Source organism: Ambystoma mexicanum, chromosome 6q (assembly GCF_040938575.1).
Source record: "Ambystoma mexicanum isolate Mex_15411 chromosome 6q, UKY_AmexF1_1, whole genome shotgun sequence".
Classification (NCBI taxonomy): domain Eukaryota; kingdom Metazoa; phylum Chordata; class Amphibia; order Caudata; family Ambystomatidae; genus Ambystoma; species Ambystoma mexicanum.
Genome location: NC_090937.1, coordinates 1149228134 through 1149247952, shown reverse-complemented (window position 1 = coordinate 1149247952; position 19819 = coordinate 1149228134).

Sequence of the window (19819 nt, the reverse complement as noted above, 5' to 3'; positions counted from 1 at the left end):
AAATGATAGAAGCATTTGTTTCCTTGTAGACAAGCAGGGGTTGCTTTTCTACTTCTGCGGCTGTCGATCCTTAGTGTTGTCTGGATAATTATGCCCTTCCCTTGTCCTCTTCTGTTTCACCCTCCATATCACAGCCCAGGCAAAAGCTGAGATTGTTGGTCGTGAGATTGAATTACTGCGGTTCCTGGCGCAGGGTCTCACCAGACAATTAGCATTGTCAGTTCAGGATTCCAGAAATCTTTCCCCTGTGTGTTTGTATAAGAAGCCCTGTGAGTCCTTTAGAACATGTGGTCAGATAAAGGTCTTTCTTCGTGTGTCCTGAGAATGCTCTGTTTTTTTCCAGATTTTGCATGATGGTCTTCATCTGGGAATCTTTGCAACTACTTTACATTTTCTGCAAATAAGGAATTCAGGAAATCATGGGGGAGACTGTCAGTAGGAGACACATTAGTGGTGCACCTACTTTATCGCTTTGCAATCTCCAGTACTGCTCAGAGGTCTTCAGTACCGCTGTTTAAACCACTGGTTTTATGGAAGTTGCAATTTCTCAAATGTAAGCCAATGGATACTGTGTGTCTTAAATATCCATCATTTAGGGTGGTGTTTCTGATGGTGATGTAGATATAAATTCAGTAGGATGAAATGATGAGTAAAGAGAATTTCAAGTTGCAATGTATATGTAGGTGAAAACTGATGGACAGTAGAAACGAAGAAAACTGTTGTACTGATATAAGAAGGCTAAGCCCTACAATCCTTCCACCAACCTACTGTAGTTGGATGATTCTATATTGAAATATATATGCTTGCTGACAAGAGGGACCTCCGTTTTTGGCATACAGAAGAGAGACATGCCCACTTGCTTGCTGATGGCTGCACATGCTTGCTGATGGCTGTTACGGGATTGCAAGTTTAATTGAGTTACACAAGCAAGACTGTGTTGATATCCTTTAGGGACATAGGGAGTGTGCTCAGAATGTTATGAGTTCGGCTGCTTTTATTTACGAGTGGTATTCTGTTACTTGGAAAGTGTGAAAACCTGCTTAATGAAATTATACATTCCTTCGACATAGTTACAGACTGCACTGTTTTTAAAATCTATATAAGACGATATACTGGGCACAGGCGAGGGCATGGGAACTGGACGTGTCTGCAGTGTCTTGTTGGTGTACATACCTGTGTTCGCTTCACAGCTGGTGCTATTAAATCACTACCAAAATTGGAATCTAATGTTTTGATGCTCTGTGATTACTCCCTTCAGGGGCTAGATTTACAGGACGTTTGCCACGTAGGGAGCTGCTTTTGAGAAGGAATACAGATTCTTGTTAAAGGCAGATCCAGCTTTTAGACCAACGGAGCTCTGTGCCTCTGTTAGGCATGCGAAGGGCTATCATTACCTGAGCTTTTTCTCTCCTACTCCTTCCATAAGGGAATGTGTTTGGTACCAGAATATCAGCATTGATATATCTTCTAAGGACATTGGTCATCAGGTGTTGTGACAGTCTTTTTAATACATTTCGGTTTTCCTCAGGGTTATACACATGTTTGGCGATTGCTCTTATGCTTCAGTTTGCAGTTACCCTGGGAAGATGGGCAAGGGGTAAACTTGGCATCTTAGGTTGCCGCTCAGAGCGTTTCCATGCTGGTGGTCTGTACATTTTCCACATGGGCTTCCACTGAAACATTTATACAGCACTACCATTTACATGCGGGTAATGTAAATCTTTTTCGGTTCAGAGTTGGAATTCTGACTGCTGTATACAGATGAATACCTTGGATTGGTAATGAACACATGGATGAGGCATGATTTCAGTTGTTATGTGCTGTTGCACTGGGCCTGAAACCGTTGGTACTTCCATGGTATGTCTGGATTAATGAGGATTCTGAAGAGGAATGGAGATGAAATGACTAACTGCACAGTAGTATGACACTACTACTAGCACTACTCTTTTTCTTTCCATTCCTCACACCCCTTGTTATAGACAAACAGTGGGTTATCGGTTGGCATTGGAAGCTGGGAAGTATTTTTGGAAGAGTGCTTTGAATCTCTTACCTTGGTACTTCCATTTGGGGTTTGTTTGTTTATTTATTTGTTTGTTTATTTTATTTATATAGCGCAACCTGACCCAAGAGTATCTGGGTGCCTTTAGAATATTGTTACATACAAAGGAGATGCAGTTAGGTTGGAGATGATGCATGTGTAAAAAGTTGTAGGAACATAGCAGATAGGTACAAATATACAGTCATGGTACATGGCATAACAGATAAGTACAAAGAGTAAAATCATGGTAACTAAGTGAGGGGAATTTATACATGGCAAGACAAGAGGGCAAGACAAGAGGGCAGGATATGTGGAGCAAGACAGTAGTTGTCTAGGTTACTGGAAGTGAGAGTCATCAAGTGCTGAGTTGGTATGGTGTGGTCAAGTGGTTTTAACAATTCTTGCTGGTTAACCAGGAAATTACGTTTTTTCTGAAATTGGAGAATACTTGGATGGATTTGATGTCTGAAGGGAGGGAGTACCATAGTTGGGAGGCTAGAACTGGGAAAGTAGACCCTCCGGATCTTTTTAGGTTGTATCTTGGGACCACTAGGCATGAAGTGTCTGATGATCTGGTAATTCGTGGAGATGTTCTCAAGGTGAATGTTTCCATGAGGTATGGAGGGGCTGTGTGATTCAATGCTTTGAAGGTAAGACAAAGAGATTTCAGTTCAATCTTTTCTTTTATGGAGAGCCATTTGTGTTGTTTTCTAATTGCAGAGATATGCTCATTTCTTGGTATGTTGAGTGCCGCTCTAAGAGCATTATTCTGCATTATCTGGAGTTTGTTAAGTACAGTCTTGTTAGCGCCTAAGTAGAGGCCATTGCAGTAGTCCAGCTTGGACATTATGAGAGCTCTGGCTAATACGAGACAATTTTCTGCAGATAGTAAGGGTCTGCAGGCTCTGATCAGCTTGCCCGTGTAGGCAGTGGCTGAGGTGGTCATATTCACTTCTTTACTAAGGTTGGAGGAAGAATCGAGGTAGAAGCCAAGTGGCTTGACTACTTTGGCAGTAGGGATGTTGTTCTCATCTATGTTGAGTGAGTTGTAATTGGGACTTTGTTTAAATTTGCTGGCGAGCCTACAAGGAGTAGTTCTGTTCTGTCATCATTCAGGCACAGGCCATGGACGGCCATCCATGCCTGAATGATGGTGTAGATCTTGTTCATACAACGTACATCTGTGTTGTACACGCCTGTAAGGTGTAGAAGTATCTGGGTGTTATCTGCATAATTAGTGTAGGTGACACCCAGATGGTCCAGTTAATCAAACAAGTGCTTTTTAAAGATGTTATACAAAGTTGGCGAGACGCATGAGTCTTGGGGCACACCGCCGGTTATTGGTATGGTGATCGCATAGTATCTTGTGATTGACCTAGTTAAAAGCCGCCAACAAGTCCAAGAGGAGCAGGATAGCAAGTTTACCTTTGTCTTTAAAATCGTCAATCTGGCTTTTTAGGTCAATGAGGGTGGTTTCTGTCCCATGTTGTGGTCTAAAGCCAGATTGCCTGCTTCCCAGAAGTTTGTTGGTCTCCAGGTAGTATTGGATTTGTGGGTATGCAACCCTATCCAAGATTTTTAGCAAGAAAGGGACCGTATTGATAGGTCTATAGTTCGTGGGTATGGTAGGGTCTAGAGTTTGTTTTTTAAGAAGTGGAAGTATCCAAAATTCCTTGAGGTTACTGGGTACTATGCCACTTGAGAATGATGTGTTGATTAGTTTTGTTATGAATGGGGCTAGATCTCTGGCCGCATCTTTAATAACCTGTGCTGGGCAACTATCACCCTGGCAGTTAAGAGACATTTGAAAATTTGAACATTTGAAACCTTGGGGTTGTGGGGTGAGTAGTTTTGGAGGAGGTTTGGTAGTGGTTGAGTAAGTAAGAAGTCGTTGTTTGTCGGCTATTTTAGTTTGTAGGCTAACAATTTTGTTGGTGAGAGCATTTTGAATGCTCGTCCACCAGAGTTTGTCTTTTAAGCATGAGTCTGTGGGTGGGTTAGGTGTCTCCATTTCTCTCAGGATGTTAAAGAGTTCTTTCGTACTGGAGCCTGCTTGATTTATTCTATTGCTGTAGGTATCTCGTTTAGTACGGATAATTTCTTCTTTATATTTAGTAGCAATAGTGGTTAGATTGGTTTTGTTCTCCAATGATGGAGTATGTTTCCAGATAGTTTCAAGTTTTCTTTTTTCAGCGCGGAGCGCTTTTAGCTCTGGGCTAAACAAAGAATTCACATGGCCTCTTGGTTTTCCTTTGCGCATTTTGAGCAGAGCGCCTTTGTCTATTGCATTAGCCATAGAGGAGTTGCATGCATCTACAAGCGAGTTGGGGTCGTTTGAGTTAAGAATGGCATTTTGTCTTCGAATGACAAGGGGCATGATTGTCTCAGCAGTAATATTGCATGTATTTCTTGTAGAGCATGGCAGTGGTTTGTTAGGTATTTTGCCGGTGTTGAATTCAAAGGGGATAAGGTAGTGGTCAGTCCACGTTTGCGGCAGTATTTCGTTTACAGAGATGTTGCAGTTTAGGTCTGCTACCCAGTCAAGGGTCCTTCCCATCTCGTAAGTGGGTTGTGTGATTTTTTCGGTAAATCCATGTTCAGCCAGGGCGTTAGCTAGAGAGGTAGCTGGGAGGTCATTAGGGTCATTATATCCTAAATTGAAGTCTCCTAGGATTAAGTTTTGCAATGTGGTTTTATGTTGTCAGATAGTAGTGCTGTTATATCTTCTTCGAATGAACCTATGGGCCCAGGAGGTCTGTAGATCAGGTGGATTGTGATGGTACTTTTGTGCGAGGTTTGGAGTTTAGCTGAGAGGATTTCACATGAGGAGAGTAATGGTGGGGCACCTATTCTCATGTCTAATGAGTGTTTAAAGATCAGGGCAATACCTCCCCCTTTGGAAATTGGTCTGTCGACTCTAATGATAGAGTAATTGTCAGGGATAGCTAGTAGAAGTGAGGGCCTGCTGCAGCGTGCAGGCAGGATTCTGTTACTGCTAGGAGGTCCAGGTTGTTTGATAATATGATGTCCGCTATGTCAGTAGCATGAGCCACTAGAGACCTTGGATTAATTAATGCTCCTTTGATGGTTTGATGGAACTGACTGGTGTGATTTCTGGGTTGTTTTTGGTTCTCCTGGTGACTGAGGTGTGTGTTAATGGTGGCAGGGTGTCCCTTAAGGAAGTTTTTAGTAGTAGATTTACTAAGGTTAATATTGTATATGGGTTGATCATGTGAAGGTAGCCTAGTGCAGAGTCTAGGATTTCTGTCCGAACAGCTAGGGGAGGTGGTCAATGAGTTAGGGGTGAGGCTTGTGGTATTCCTGGAGGTCGTTTCATTCGGTGCTGTCACTTTTTTTTATTCCTAAGTGTGTCTAAGTGTAGTTTGGGTAGGAATGTGGTAGGCTTAATTGTAGAATCTAAGAGGTTGCTATTTAATACTGGTAGGAACAGTGTTGCTTTGATCCTAGGATCAGTGTTTTTGGTATGGATCATATTGGGACGCGACTGAAGCTTAGTCTGGGTATGCCCTATATTGATTATGGTGAGAGCCAAGAGTAGTGGCAATATGTTCAGTGTGATACTCATGGTGCACTTATATAGAGGTGGCTGCCTGCATTTTGGGGAGCAGTATAGATTCATAGCATGGCGGTCGCTCGTGGTCAGGTGTAAGTGTGGTCTGTGTGCAGTATGGACATAGTAATGGTGGGTGGAAACAGCAGGTGATTAGATATGTGGTACGGGTCAAAACCCAGCAGTGGCACCATGCGCAGTGAGGCCTGGCTAGGGGCAATGGGTATTCAAGCAAAACACTAAATCAATAAGGCTGTAAGGGCAATTGCATGATCAGGTCCAATAATAATAGGACAAAGCCCTGAATATTTAAACACAGCAATAAATCAGTGTGGCAATAAGGCAATTGAATAAGCGGATCCAATAATAAAAGAGCAAAGCCCTAAATAATCATACACAGCAATAAATGAATAAGGCCGTAAGGGCAATAGAATGAGCAAAGCCAATAATAATAATAATAAGGTCAGATAAAGACAATTGAGGCCGATTTGGGGCCAGAGCAAAGCCCTAGATATTCATACACGGTAATGAGTAGCAATGAACAGCGTAGGCATTCATGGCGTGACAAGATAGTAGCAGTAGAGTCTGAAGTTAAGGTTGGGTGGAGTGGATGGTGGGGGGAGGTTACGGGGCGGTTGGTTCATTCTTGTTGGTGCTTGCCATGTTTCCAGCAGGGTTCCTTTTTGGAGATGGGGCACATCTCAAGTAATGAGGACTGTGACAGGGAAGACCAGGAATAGGAACACAGGGTACTCATAAAAGCTATAGCAACATTTTAACCCATACAATTTTGGCTTCTTCTCAGATCATTAAAATGCCTCTCTCTTACATTTATCAGCTCAGAAATGTTTTGCTTTTTGGCTTGCTTTCACGTGTCTCGAATCAAATAAAATGATCACCTTCCACATCCTGATGGGCATTTCCATGCAAAAAATGGTATTTGTCCTTTTCCAGAACCTGTATGCAAAACCTGTTCAGGCTCGCAGGTTGCACAATGTGGAAATGTCCTTGACTTTGCTTTTCTCTACGTTCTTTTAATCTACTCGTTGCCAATTTAATGGTGATATGTGGCAATCTCTACCTTATTCTTCTTAGGTTTGTCCTCTCCTTGGACAGCTAGAGCAAGCTAGGAATGATCCATTTAAAGTATTTCTAGTGAGAAGCACAGTTTTTCAAATAACGATTTGTCTTTTTCAAGCCTAATCTCATTTAACACTAACATTCTAAATGTCAAGGTTGCTTCATATCTGCTTATTTGTGTTGCACAAAATGTTTGGAATGCTCATCCAAGTCTGTTTCCAGTGCAATTTTTCTGCAGCAAAAATCAATTGCATTTCCAGGAAAAATCATTTTAAAAGCCTTTATCATAAATGTAATGATTTTTCCAAAAAACGCGGATGTTCATTAATCAGAGTTCGAACAACACTGCCTGTAAGGTACAAGCAGAGGATGGGCTTCATTACATGTTTGCCAGTATTGTGCCGATGATTCCATGGAGACAGTGGCACCGATTCCTCCATCCACAACTACTGAATCACCAGCAGATCACAACCTTGCGAAAGGGTGCACTCTGGCATGCTGGTAGCGGTGCCACCGGCATAACAGAAACATTGTCATCCACCATCCAAATCGGTGGCACTGCCACCAAAAATGATGGTGGCACCATTACCAGTGTATCCCTCATGGTAACACCGGCAACAGATACACTGGCACCGGAAATAACGTCCTTGTCGAACTGGAAGCTTGCCGGCGGGCCATAAATCACCCAGTTCCAGTTGCCATCCGGACACGTGAACACCGGCATCTCATCATCAGGCATGTCATCTCGGGTCCCTGAAATGTGGCAGCGGAAGCCACGTTTCTCAGAACATGAACATACTCATTGACATCATAGTGGAACATGCTGGTGAGCTGTTTGTCACACACCACCCATGCAGCACACAACTGAGGAAAAATGCCATCTGGGAGGAGATGGCGTAGAAGGTGTGAGCCGTGGGAGCCTTGTCATGCACAGTATGTGACTGCCATAAACGGTGGGATGACCTCTGTCTGAGTGTCTGCAACCTTCTGTCTGCCCACAGGAAGGAATGCATGGCCACTGGTGGTGGGGCGTCTCACTGATAAAGCTCATGCTGTGGGAGGAGAAATGCAGCAGTGTGATGCATCTTGAAGGGATTGAGGGAGTGAGAGAGGTGGAGGTCAGTCCGGGAGACATGGAGAGTGCGGTGAGTATAATGTGCCACACCAATACACCAATACACAGTGGGAATGATAATGCAGCACATACTACACAGAGACATGTCCAACTGCATACCTCCAAACCACATCCAACCCATAGATTGTCCAATGAACCATGGCAGTTGGCCAAGGGTACCCGAGCATTGCTCCTCCAAACATCCAAATACATATATGCCCACAACAGTACTGATCATGTTCACAAAGTTACAACATGACCAGCAACATATACACGAGGCCCAAACCCTCCAAGGTGGTGTGCATGCACCACAAGCACTGTCCCCCCGGAACACACTCACATGCATGAACGCACGTATCAAAGACGTCCTGATGAATGGGGTCATGGCATGGTTGACCGCCTTCCTGTCAAACCGCCCTTCCCAAGTGCAACTGAGCCCTTCCTCCTCCTCCACTTCACACACTACCTGTGCCAACCCTCAGGGAACCAGCCTATCACCATAGCTCCTCAAGAACTACCCTGCCCCTCTACCCCACTATATTTACAACTTCCCTCCCTCCTCACTTCCAGTCTCATACTGATGACACACACCTCACCCTCAAGCACACATCCTCCTCCTTCTAACCCCATGCATGACAGCCTGACTGCCATTCATGCATTGTGCACTGCCAACGAACACTGCTTCAATGCCAGTAGGAGAGAGGAGCTATTCATTGTGATGTCTGCATCCTGTATCCCACCCACTCACTGGCCACCTACCATGGGCCCCTCTCCTCACCCTCCTTTAAGGCCAGGAACCTTGGGGTCATCTTTGACACCATCCTCACATCCCCTCTGCACATCACAGGCTTTGCCAAGGAGTGCAACTTACAGTTCCACCCCCTCAGGGGCACCGTCCCTTCCCACGCCTTCCCCCAGAAGGCCATTGCCTGCAGAGTCCTGGTGTACTCTACGCTCAACTACTGCAACAGCCTCTTCCTGAATCTACCCCTTTCTTCCCTCAAACCAACACAAAATGGGGCTTCGAGACACACCCTCGGCCACAAGCCCTGGGACCTCATAGGAACAGCCCTGAAATCTCTTTACTGCATCCCACTTACCACAAGGATCCAGAACAGGCCCATTGCATCATCTACAAGGCTTCCTGGGGCCTGCTCCTTCATGACTCCTACTGAGGCTAGCCCATCCTCGACCAGTCTCCTGCACCATACCGTATTAGTACTTGCCCTTGGGCCCCCTTCCCTGGACTAGCCTGATTCTTGCCCACACCATCCTTCACACTGTATTCCCCTCCCACATTTTGCCCCTGGCACCTGCCCCTGTGGCTGCCATCAGCACTAGCTCAGCCCCTTATGCCTCCCCTTGCACTTCACCCCTCCATACATGCCCCTGTACCTAACTCTCCCCAGTATTCTTCAGTACTCTGCAGTTGCACAGTAGGAATGTTCCAAGGCCCAGTACGACCCTTCAATCTGGATTTCTCCCACATGTAACACCTCCTTTCGTCTTGTGGCACCTGGAAACAAATCTGCATAGGCCCCATACATATGGATGAACTGAAAAACTCCATGCACAGGCATCATGTCACACAAATGTATGAATTGCATGTTGCAAGACTATAGGATGCCTCAGAAGTGAATAACGGCATGCACATCTCACCCCCACAGGCTGACAGCGAGCAAGGTAAACCAAGCACCTCATGGCAACCCGCACAGAGGAGGAGAGCCACACCCCGCAAGACCACTGCCACGGCCACACCAGCACTGGCCACGCAATCCACGGGCCCAGTGCACATGCTGCGTGCCACTGCAGCAACACCTTCTACGCCAACAGAGGCACAGCCAGCAGCCCCTGCAGCAATTCCACAGGCAGCTTCCCCAGCAGCAACACCAGCTCAGCCCACTGAGGCACATCTGGCTGCCTCTGACACACAGCATTGTGGGCCAGCAAGACAGCCATTGCCCCCCACCAGCATATCGTGTATGTCAGCACCTCGATGGAGGACGATGTCGGGCAGGAGGGTGGCTACAATCCCGAGGGGCACCAGAATACACCCCCTACCACCGTCCATCATTCAGCCCCTGCAGCCTCCACAGCCCACCTCCACCACCGATCCCCAGCATAAGAGTCATGGATGCATGTATTAGTCACATTGAGGAAAGGCAAGGGGAAATGGCAGGACTTGTGCGCCAGCAGCTGGTGGAGACCTGGATGATGCGGGAGAGTGTGCAGGCCTGGAGGTGGCCCTGGAGTGCAGGGACATGGCAGGGTCTGACCCCCCGTGCCCTTCAGCCATCACCATACCTTCCAGCTCCCAAGAGAGCAGCCTGAGGTGCCGATCCCTGAGACTGTCGGGATCACCACAAAAGTGTCGGTCCGGTGTGAAGAGGCCACGGAAGTGAGCCAGTTCCAGACTTTCTGTGACACTTATGCAACCTATGGGGTGTTCCTGGGAGGGTGTGTATGATATGATATGATATGGCATTTATAATGCACCTATACACAAGTGTTACATGGCGTGATGAGGCAAGGGAAGGGGAACAGAGGGAAGACAGAGACAACTATCTTACAGGCCAGGTGATATTAAGATCGCAGGTTAGTGGGAGGGGGCGGTGGGAAGGGTTAGTTGGGGAATGGGTGGTGGGAGGGTTAGTTGAGGAGTGGGTAGTGGGCCACACATGTGTTGATGTTTGTTCAATCCACAATACACATGGTTATGCAAATCATTCACGTCTGGACATTTAATTTGTGTAGTGGCGTGCTTTATTTTTGTGCTGCATGTCATACACAATGTGTGATGGCTCGTTTTCAGGGGCTGTGTCTTCAAAAGTAGTTCTCAATGAGTTCCTGGCAGGCTGCACGCTCATCCCTGACTTCCCTGTGATGATGTTGTGGCATGACTGCTGCTGCATCCACGTCACCATCATCGCCATTGTCCGCCTGGGCAATATCCATGTCTGGGGCCAGGGGTATGTTCTGCCTGATGCACATATTGTGAAACATGGCACAGGCCAGGACTATCTTCCCCACTTTCCCTGGCCTGTACATCAATGCCCCATCAGAGTGGTGAAGGCAACAGAATCATGCCTTAAACAGTCCGAAGGTCTGCTCAATCGTCGTCCTTGTTCTGATGTGTGCATGATGGTAGGCTATTTCCTGGTAGGTCCTTGAATCTCTCACTGGGGTCATCATCCTTGGTAATAGGGGATAACTGGAATCACCTGCATGGAATGGGACACTGGGAGGGGCATTTTATTGAGGTGACTGGGCAGTGCATACATATTGGGATGTGGGTGTGTGACACATACATCTGGGTCTGTGCTCCTGCAGGCCTAATTCACCTTGCTGCACACTGTGACAGGCAATGCTGGTAAGGCCATGTGTAGGGTCTGACTCCCAAGGATGGTTTGGTGGTGGTGGGTGAGGCATATTCAGAGTGTGCTGTGTTTTGTTACATAGCAATGATGAATTCTGGTACCTGAAGTGCATTGCATGTGCCTGCCCGTCAATGGCAAGATTGTGATGGGGTGTCCATCCATTGACACAGTCGTGGCCACCCACTCCTGTGTGGCGAATGTGTCCCTGCATTGGCATGGTGCCGTGGGCCATGCACTGGTGACAGTGAACATTCTCCTCCATGCCCTGGTGCACATGCAATGTGGTATGTGTGTTGATGCTTTTACTCACCGAATAGCCAGGTCAGCTGACCAACATAACACACCATGTACGCAGGCAGCATGCTATTATGCAGGAACATGGAGTCATGGGTTGATCCCGGGAAACGTGTGCAGCAGTGTGTGATCGCCAGGTCTGCATTGCAGATGACCTGTGGCGTGGGCAGCCACTAGCTCAATGTGGGTGCAGTCCACTGCTCCCAATACATTAGGGATGCCCGTGAGGGCATGGAAGCTGACCTTGGTTGTGTTGACTTGTGCCTGTGTTGTTGGTAAGGCAATGTGCTGGGATACATGATGCAGGATGGCATCCAGGTCCTGCACCAGCACAATTGAAAATGCTGGCTGGGCGATGAGATGCAGCTCCCTGACTGCGTATTGGAATGTACCTATGGCAAGAAAGTGCAGCACAGAGACCACCGTCGACAGGGGGGGTGGCAGTCTGGATGCCAATGAGGCCCTGGATGTCATCCTGGATGAGCTCCACGATTTCCATGATGGTCTTCCTGTTCAGGTGGTAAAGTGTGTGGATCTGACCATCAGTCAGGTACCAGGGTGTGGCACTTGTGCGGGGTATAGATGCATGCCTCCGGGGCAAAACTTGCTGCCCATTGTCCATCTGCATTATCCTCCTTCTCCTCATCCTCCTCCTGCTCCACTGCCTGTCGGCCTGTTACCACTGAAGCAGCTCCTGCTCATAAAGCTGCAATCCTGCATGCATCACCTCCAGGTCCATGACTATTGCTACGAGTGGCAGCATGACTGTGTTGGAAGGTGTGTGTGATGTGGGTGTGGTCCTTTTCTGCTGTCCCTGTGCTCATTGTATGCAGCTGGGTCAATTGGGTGCATCTGTGACCTATTCCTCCACTCCTGAGCCTGGTTACTGCCTGGTTCACGATGCTGGTGTTCCCGGCACAGTTTTTTCCGGAGGCACCGGCATTTATGTGCTGGTGTTTCCAGGTAACCCGCTGTTGTACTGCAGCCTTGTTTCTTTGGTGCTGGGGGTCCCAGCACTGATTCTGGAGGGTCCCGCTATTTCATTTCCCTGTGCTAACGTCAACAGTGGCACAGAATCCGCTGTTACTGGCACCATTGTTACCAGCATTCTCACTTGTAGTGTTGCTAGGCAGAAATAGTGCCGGTAAACAAAATTACCGGCGCATTGTTTCCGGACTGTCACAATGATGCCCAAAGTCTTTCTATGGCTATTTAAGTAACTGCAATTCATAGCCACGGTGATTGAGTTTAGTTTTTGGGCATGAACAACTAAAATTATAAGTGTAACATTAGGGAAGTCATTTCATGTTTTTGGAAGTAAAAATAGCATATTTTGGTGAAAAAAGTAGCATTATTAAAAATGTTGAACTCAATAGTTAGGTAAAACACACAGGTGGGGGGCGCTGCTGCTCACATAGAAAATGGCTGCATGGGAAGGGAGCTCAGACCCGACTAAGATCCTTTACAGAAATTGATCCTTCCAGGGCCCACCCGGACATCAGCAACATCAAGATACTGAATCCGGAAGATATATAGTACATCTCCAGAAAACTCTGTCAAAATCTACCAGCAACCAACACAGATATTGGCCCAGGAATCCACAATGGTACCACGGCATGGGAGACGCCATATGGTAGCTCTGTAGAAAAGCCACGACATACCGAGGGTGGAGACCAGTAAAGGGTCGAGTGGGGGAGGGGCGGCGCGAGGACGCTGAAGCGCCAACAAACCCATAATAATGCATCAGTGGTCAAATTACTTGTGAAATAAGTTCACGGTTGGGGTGGCTGTCAATCCAGCCCTATAGGAGAGCCGAGCGAAGCTACGCTCCGCAGAAGGAGGAAAAAAGAAAAAACGCATTGAGGGCTTGGGACCGAAACACAGCGGCTGACTTCCCGATGGTGATCCGGTGACTCAAACACATTTGATGAGATCCCTGGGGTGTTTCCCCCGGGGAATCAATGGCCACAACATTCAACAAACACCCGGTGACAGGCGGTACCCTGAGGTGGGTGCGGAAGATCACAGAGGCGCCCGAAGACTGAATGCTGCCTCAATTAATACGGCTGTGAGTACATGCACTGGGGTCAGCACCCGGCCGGTTGTGCGGTTGCTCTTTGCCCACTCTCCCCCCTGCCGCTGTAACCCACAGGCGCAGAGCATAGACTGAGAGGGCTGCTTCCATGGGCCCCGGATCAAGAAGGGACCTTGCACAGTGGCCAACATCTTTGGCCACAGCATAGCGACCCTGCAGGCAACCCGAACCAAGGACAGCAATCCGTCGGATCCTCGGGACGACGCACTGTGAACACCAATAAATCTCAGCAACGGGAAGTATGCTAGACAGAGAGATAACATATGGAAGGGTCACTATTGTTTTGAATACTTGCATCATGTGAACAGCTACACCAGATGTGGTCACGTGGAACTGCCGGAGCCTCCTAGACAAAACTGATTGATTGCATCAGTGGAAGAGAGAGGGCAAAACAAATACAACGAATATTGAGGAAACTGGTGACTGAATGGCTTGGAACAGTAGAGACTGCACCTCCAGCGCTTCTTGACTCTACTCCAGTTAAAAAGCTGAGACCATACTAAATCATTTACACATGATTACAGAGCTAATTGCATCCTGCATCCCACAAGCTATATAACGGAAGTGGAAACCATATAGAGAAGTGCGACTTCATACCTTTATCAAAAATCTTCCACAACTGGGTGCGTGTGGAACTCCAGAGTGCAGGGTTGTGGGATGTGGTGAGGCGAGTGCAATAGGTCATGAACAAGGGGTCTGCACCGAACTGTTGCCACGCCTTTGCAGAACTCCGACAAGGACAAGCCGGACAACACACTGACACGACGGAAGCCCTAATATCAATAGCAGCTGCAGTGATTCTTACAACAGCTCTATTCCACTTCAATTTTCAAGTTTGGGGGACACTTCCTAAAGAGCAGACCATAACAGCCCTCGATATAAACAAGTTCTGCTACACAGCTCGGGCCGCTATCTACAATGCAACAAATCCTTTTATGCAAGGTTGAAAGACCTTGGCACCACGACTGGAAGGACACCTGGGAAGCCACATCAGTAATTACCCGAGGGTACTATAAGCGACGCAACGCCACCAGAGACGGTGAGAGCAGGCTCAGGCGGTTGGTAGCACAGTGTATATTAGCCACTTGATTCAATAAGTCCCCACCCTTTACTGAGAGCATTAGAACAAAGTAGTCATATGTAGTTACAAATACGTGGGAGAACACAGTCCACTCTTGGGTGGAAAGCTGCACTATATGGGCCGCCACGAGAATAAAGGCTCAGGAGCCAAGAAAACTGGCCCAATGGACTCTTTTGCTAGCTCCCAGCTGCACGGGTGGACCGCGATGCCACCTTCATCAACCGACGGCCAGGCCGAGACCCTCACACACGCAAGAGAGGATCGCCTAATATCAATTGTACAAAACGGCTTCCTAACAGTAAATGTCAAATTAGATGACATAGTGGCACTATCGGCTCCTAGAAGGCAAGGGTAGAGAAGGAGAGTGCAGGTATCACTGAGAACAGGATTAGCACAAACGAAGACACAATAACTCAACAAAGCCGTGACATCGCGCAGCTAAAGAATGACCTGCACAAAACTCAAAACAAGTGCGAAGACCTTGAATCAAGATCCAGGAGAAATAATATCAGGATGGTCAGAATTTCAGAGTCCTTCTGTAAAGGCCTGATGGAGGGATATGTGGAAAACCTTTTGAAAACCCTTCTGGGCGCGGAATCCTTTTCAGATCACTTCCTTGTCGAGAGGGCGCACCGCACCCTGACACCGCCTCCCAGGCCTGGCGCACCGCCATGCACGATAATAGCCGTCTCCTCAACTATAAGGATAGAGATGCGACCCTGAGATTATCCAGAGAAAAGGGCATCCTGCACTATGAGGAAAACAGTGTGCACATATACCCAGACTTCTCAGCTAATATTCAAACACACAGAAGATCATATGAACCGGTCAAGAGACAAATCAGACTGCGCCACGTTCCCTATGCTCTCATCTTCCCGGCAAAGATGAGAATCCACCACGAAGGAAGAGCACACTTTTTTGAGAAACCTGCGGAAGCCATGGCATACGTAGAGGTTTCCATACCTCTGCCCCACAGAGACCGGGTAGTGGATCAAAATACGCGACCACGACCTGGTGAGGAAAGACAAGAACCTACGGATTGAAAGACATTTAGAACTATATCTTTTACAATATCTGAAATCTTCAGTAATGAGATGTGGCTCCAATAGATGGTTGTCTGAACCGGGGTTGTGAGCCTCTGTTGAGGGAAGTCATGCAGCTGCAACAAGTGACCCTCAGGAGATTTCCACAAATTAAGGGGATGCCCTTTGGGAAGTTATTAAGATTCCAGGGGCAGTATTATCAAGTTGGGGGTGATGATGCGGGGGGGATGGAACAAATGAAGAGGATTGGCTTTATTATGATATCATGTGATGATGCGGCAGGGGGGGTTGGGAGCCCAGTTGAAATGGTTCGATTTGTTAAAATTTACGAACACGCTGATGCATACAACACATATCTGGGAAAAAAGGAAATGACTATGATTCATTCTACACTACATATATGGCACACAGCAGGGCAATAGCTAATGGGCTGAGAATGAAATTGCTTACATGGAATGTCTGCAGGCTTAACAATTAGGCCCAGGCAAGGAAGGTTGGAGCTTATGTGGCCCGACACCACCCCCACATAGTTATGTTACAAGAAACGCACGCACCCCAGAAGATGAATGAGGGTATCCTTAGGGACTGGGCCAGCAAATTCGACTCAGGCACGAGGGGTCATCACGTTGGTACATCCCTCTTTGGGCTTCCGATTCGCCAGGAGCTAAATTGACCCACAGGGACGCTGCGTTATATTATGGGTTTGCATTGCCGGAAGGGAAGTGGTGCTTATTAACACATATGGTCCAAACATCGATGATCCAGGCTTTTAAACAAATTTAGTACATGGGATAGGCCCATTAGATGGTGAATATATACTGTGGGGGCCGATTTTAATACCATTCTTGATGTCTCCCTTGACCAATCCTCTAGTACAAATAGAACACCCACTAAAACAGCTGCTACTCTACTATAGATCTTAACACAAATGTCCTTGATTGACGCCTGGAGGACATTGCATCCACTAGAAAGGCAATACTAATTTTACTCCTCTGTACATGACACCAAATCTTGCATTGATTACTGGTTGGTCTCCACTCATCTTCCCATTATGATCAACAATTATGAGATATACCCCTGCACTCTATAAAACCACTCCCCAATATCATTAGAGATAATGCTAGATGATGTAAGGCCCCCAGTGAGAAGATGGAGAATGCCACCTGATGTCCTGAAGGACCCAACTGTTGCAGAGGCACTTCAGTTTGAAGTTGAGGAATTCTTTGAGATTTATAAGGGGTCCGTCGATAGGAGTGCAACACTGTGCGAAACTTTCAAGACGTGGATAAGGGGGGTTCTGATTTCTAAATCCACAGGGCTGTTAAAATCGGTTAGGTCCGAGTTAGCGGAGGTGGAGAGATGGCTGAGGGAACTAGAACTACAATATAGCATCGCCCATGAAAAAAGGACACCGGCACACATTAATGGTCTTCTACGGGACTTCAATAAACTAGCGAACAGAGAGCTACTTTACATGGCGACGCCACGCAGGGCCCGTCGGTACGGTGAGGGGAAAAAAGCAGGCCGTTCTCTTGCTAATCTGCTGATGGCCGGATGGTTCCATGCACCCATCTCTGGCATAGTTGTAAGAGACGGAAATGTGATCACTAGTGAGGGGGGTATTAATAGGGAGTTTGCCAATTTTTATGCTGAGTTATATTCCAACCATGATGTGAGGCCTGCTAATGAAATGGTGAATTATTTAAATACTATCACGCTTCCAAAACTCTCATTAGAAAGTAAGATGGCCCTTGAAACCCGATAACACTAGAGGAAATCACTGAAGCAATGAAATTCTTGTCTTCAGGGTTCTGATGGTCTGGGAGCAGAACTATATAAAGAGCTCAGCACTGAACTGGCCCCCATATTACTGTTGGTGTGCGACTGAACAGGGTACTTTACCAGAGTCTATGAGGGAGGCTGTTATAACAGTGCTTTTGAAACCCAGACGTCCATCTCATGACATGTCTTCCTATAGACCTCTTTCATTAATTAATTGTGATGCCAACATTTTTGCTAAGGTCCTGGCCACAAGACTTTTACCTAACATGCCCCAGCTGATCCAACCGGACCAGTGTGGCTTTATCCCGACGAGGTTGACTGCATTGAATCTTCAGAGACTATTTGGGGTCATGGCCCAAATTCAACCCAAAACTCAAGCAGTGGCTATTTCCCTAGATGCGAAAAAAAGGCATTTGACTCAATATTGTGGAAATATTTATTTGCCGTACTTGAAAAGTTCAATACAGGCCCCTATTTCCTAAAATGTGTCAAGCTGCTGTACTCTATGCCTGGGGCTAAAGTATTGACCAACCGTACCATTTCTGATATCTTTAGTTTGGGCAGGGGTACCAGACAGGGATGCCCGTTCTCGTCCATACTGTTCACTCTTACAATAGAACCGGTGGCGGCTGCCATTAGGCAACAACAAGGACAGAGGGGGATCAGGATGGCGGGACTGACCCAGTCGATATCCCTATATGCAGACAATACTCTGCTATACATCAGAGAACCCGAAGTTAATCTAGGCCCTGCAATGGACGCCATACATGAGTTTGCAGAGTATTACGGTTATAAAATTAACAACTCTAAATCGGAAATCTTCCCCCTATCTCCTGTCACTCGATGCCCAACAAACACATACGGACTCAAATGGTCGCCCACAAAAATAAGATACCTGGGGATTGTTGTGTCGAAAGAAAGAACTTCTCTATACACGGATAATCATGAGCAACTCCTACATAAAATAACAACCAAACTCCAGTTGTGGGCCAGACTTCCTATATCATTGTTTGGCCGGGTCGCAATTTTAAAAATGGTTATTCTGCCCAAGCTGTTGGATATATTCAGTAACATCTCGATATGGCCGCGCAGGCTATTTTTTGACAACCTAAGATCCATAGCCATAGCGTTCATCTGGAATGTGGGAACAGCCAGGATGACATGGGTGAAGCTGGTTGAACCGTATGACACAGGAGGCATAGCTGCCCCAGAGTTCGAGTTGTACTACCTAGTGGAGCAGGCCCAGTTTGCCAAACACTGGTACGACCTACTGGACACTGCACCACATATCCCTATAGAACGACCCTTCGCACTCCCAATCAACCTACGATCTATCCTATTTCAAACACAACACAAGGATGAATGTAAGTTTGACCCAGTCAGTACAACAGTAACCCCGATGCTCCTCTTTGTAACTTCCCCGGCATTGCCCCATCATTTGATACACATATTCAGAAGATGTGGGACCCCAACAGGGAAATACAGATGAGGGATATGTTTCCTACCGGGAAATTTGTCACTCAGGAAGACTTTGTGACCACAGTGGGGGGTCGGGGGGAACAGCTCTGCATGTTGCAATACCATTGTATGAAGCTGGCTTTCAAGGCTAGGTGGCCTCTGTTTCTGGATGAACCTCTGTCACATGAATGCTTCATACCATTGTCCTCCCAGTCTGGCACCAGCGTTTCTAAACTATATATGATTATACAGACAAGCGCACCCTCACTCAACATGATCAAGGCTTCATGGGAAACTGACATGGGGACTGCAATTGGAGACAAACAATGGTCTAGGTACTGTGAATTGTCCAAGAAGGTATCTCTTAACTCCAGTCTCTGGTTAATCCAGTTAAAGATACTAAACAAATTTCACTATACGCTAGCCAAAATTGCTAAATTCTCAGTAGACTGCCATGGTTGCTGTCAGAAATGTGGGCATCCGTTAGCTGACTCATTCCATATATACAGGAGCTGACCACTTATAGCTGAGTTTTGGAGGGAGGTGGCTGAGATAATAGGGGATATAACACAGGTTCCAGCTGACCTCACACCCCAGAAATATTTGTTTGTGGACATAGGGAAAAGAGCAGAAGTAACTAGAAGTCTATTCAATGTGACTTGCGCTGTGGCCAAGAAGTGTATACTTCAGAAACTGGAAAATCCTGCCCGGGCCACACGCGATCCATTTCCTTAAAGAACTTTCATGTATAAATGAATGTGAGGAACAATACGTGATAACATTACCAAGGACAAGCCGACCCAAAGATATATGGGCTCTGTTTAGGATCTATCTATGCGAGACGTTGTCGGATGAAGAAAGCCCCACAAGGTCCTGATTTTCGTTG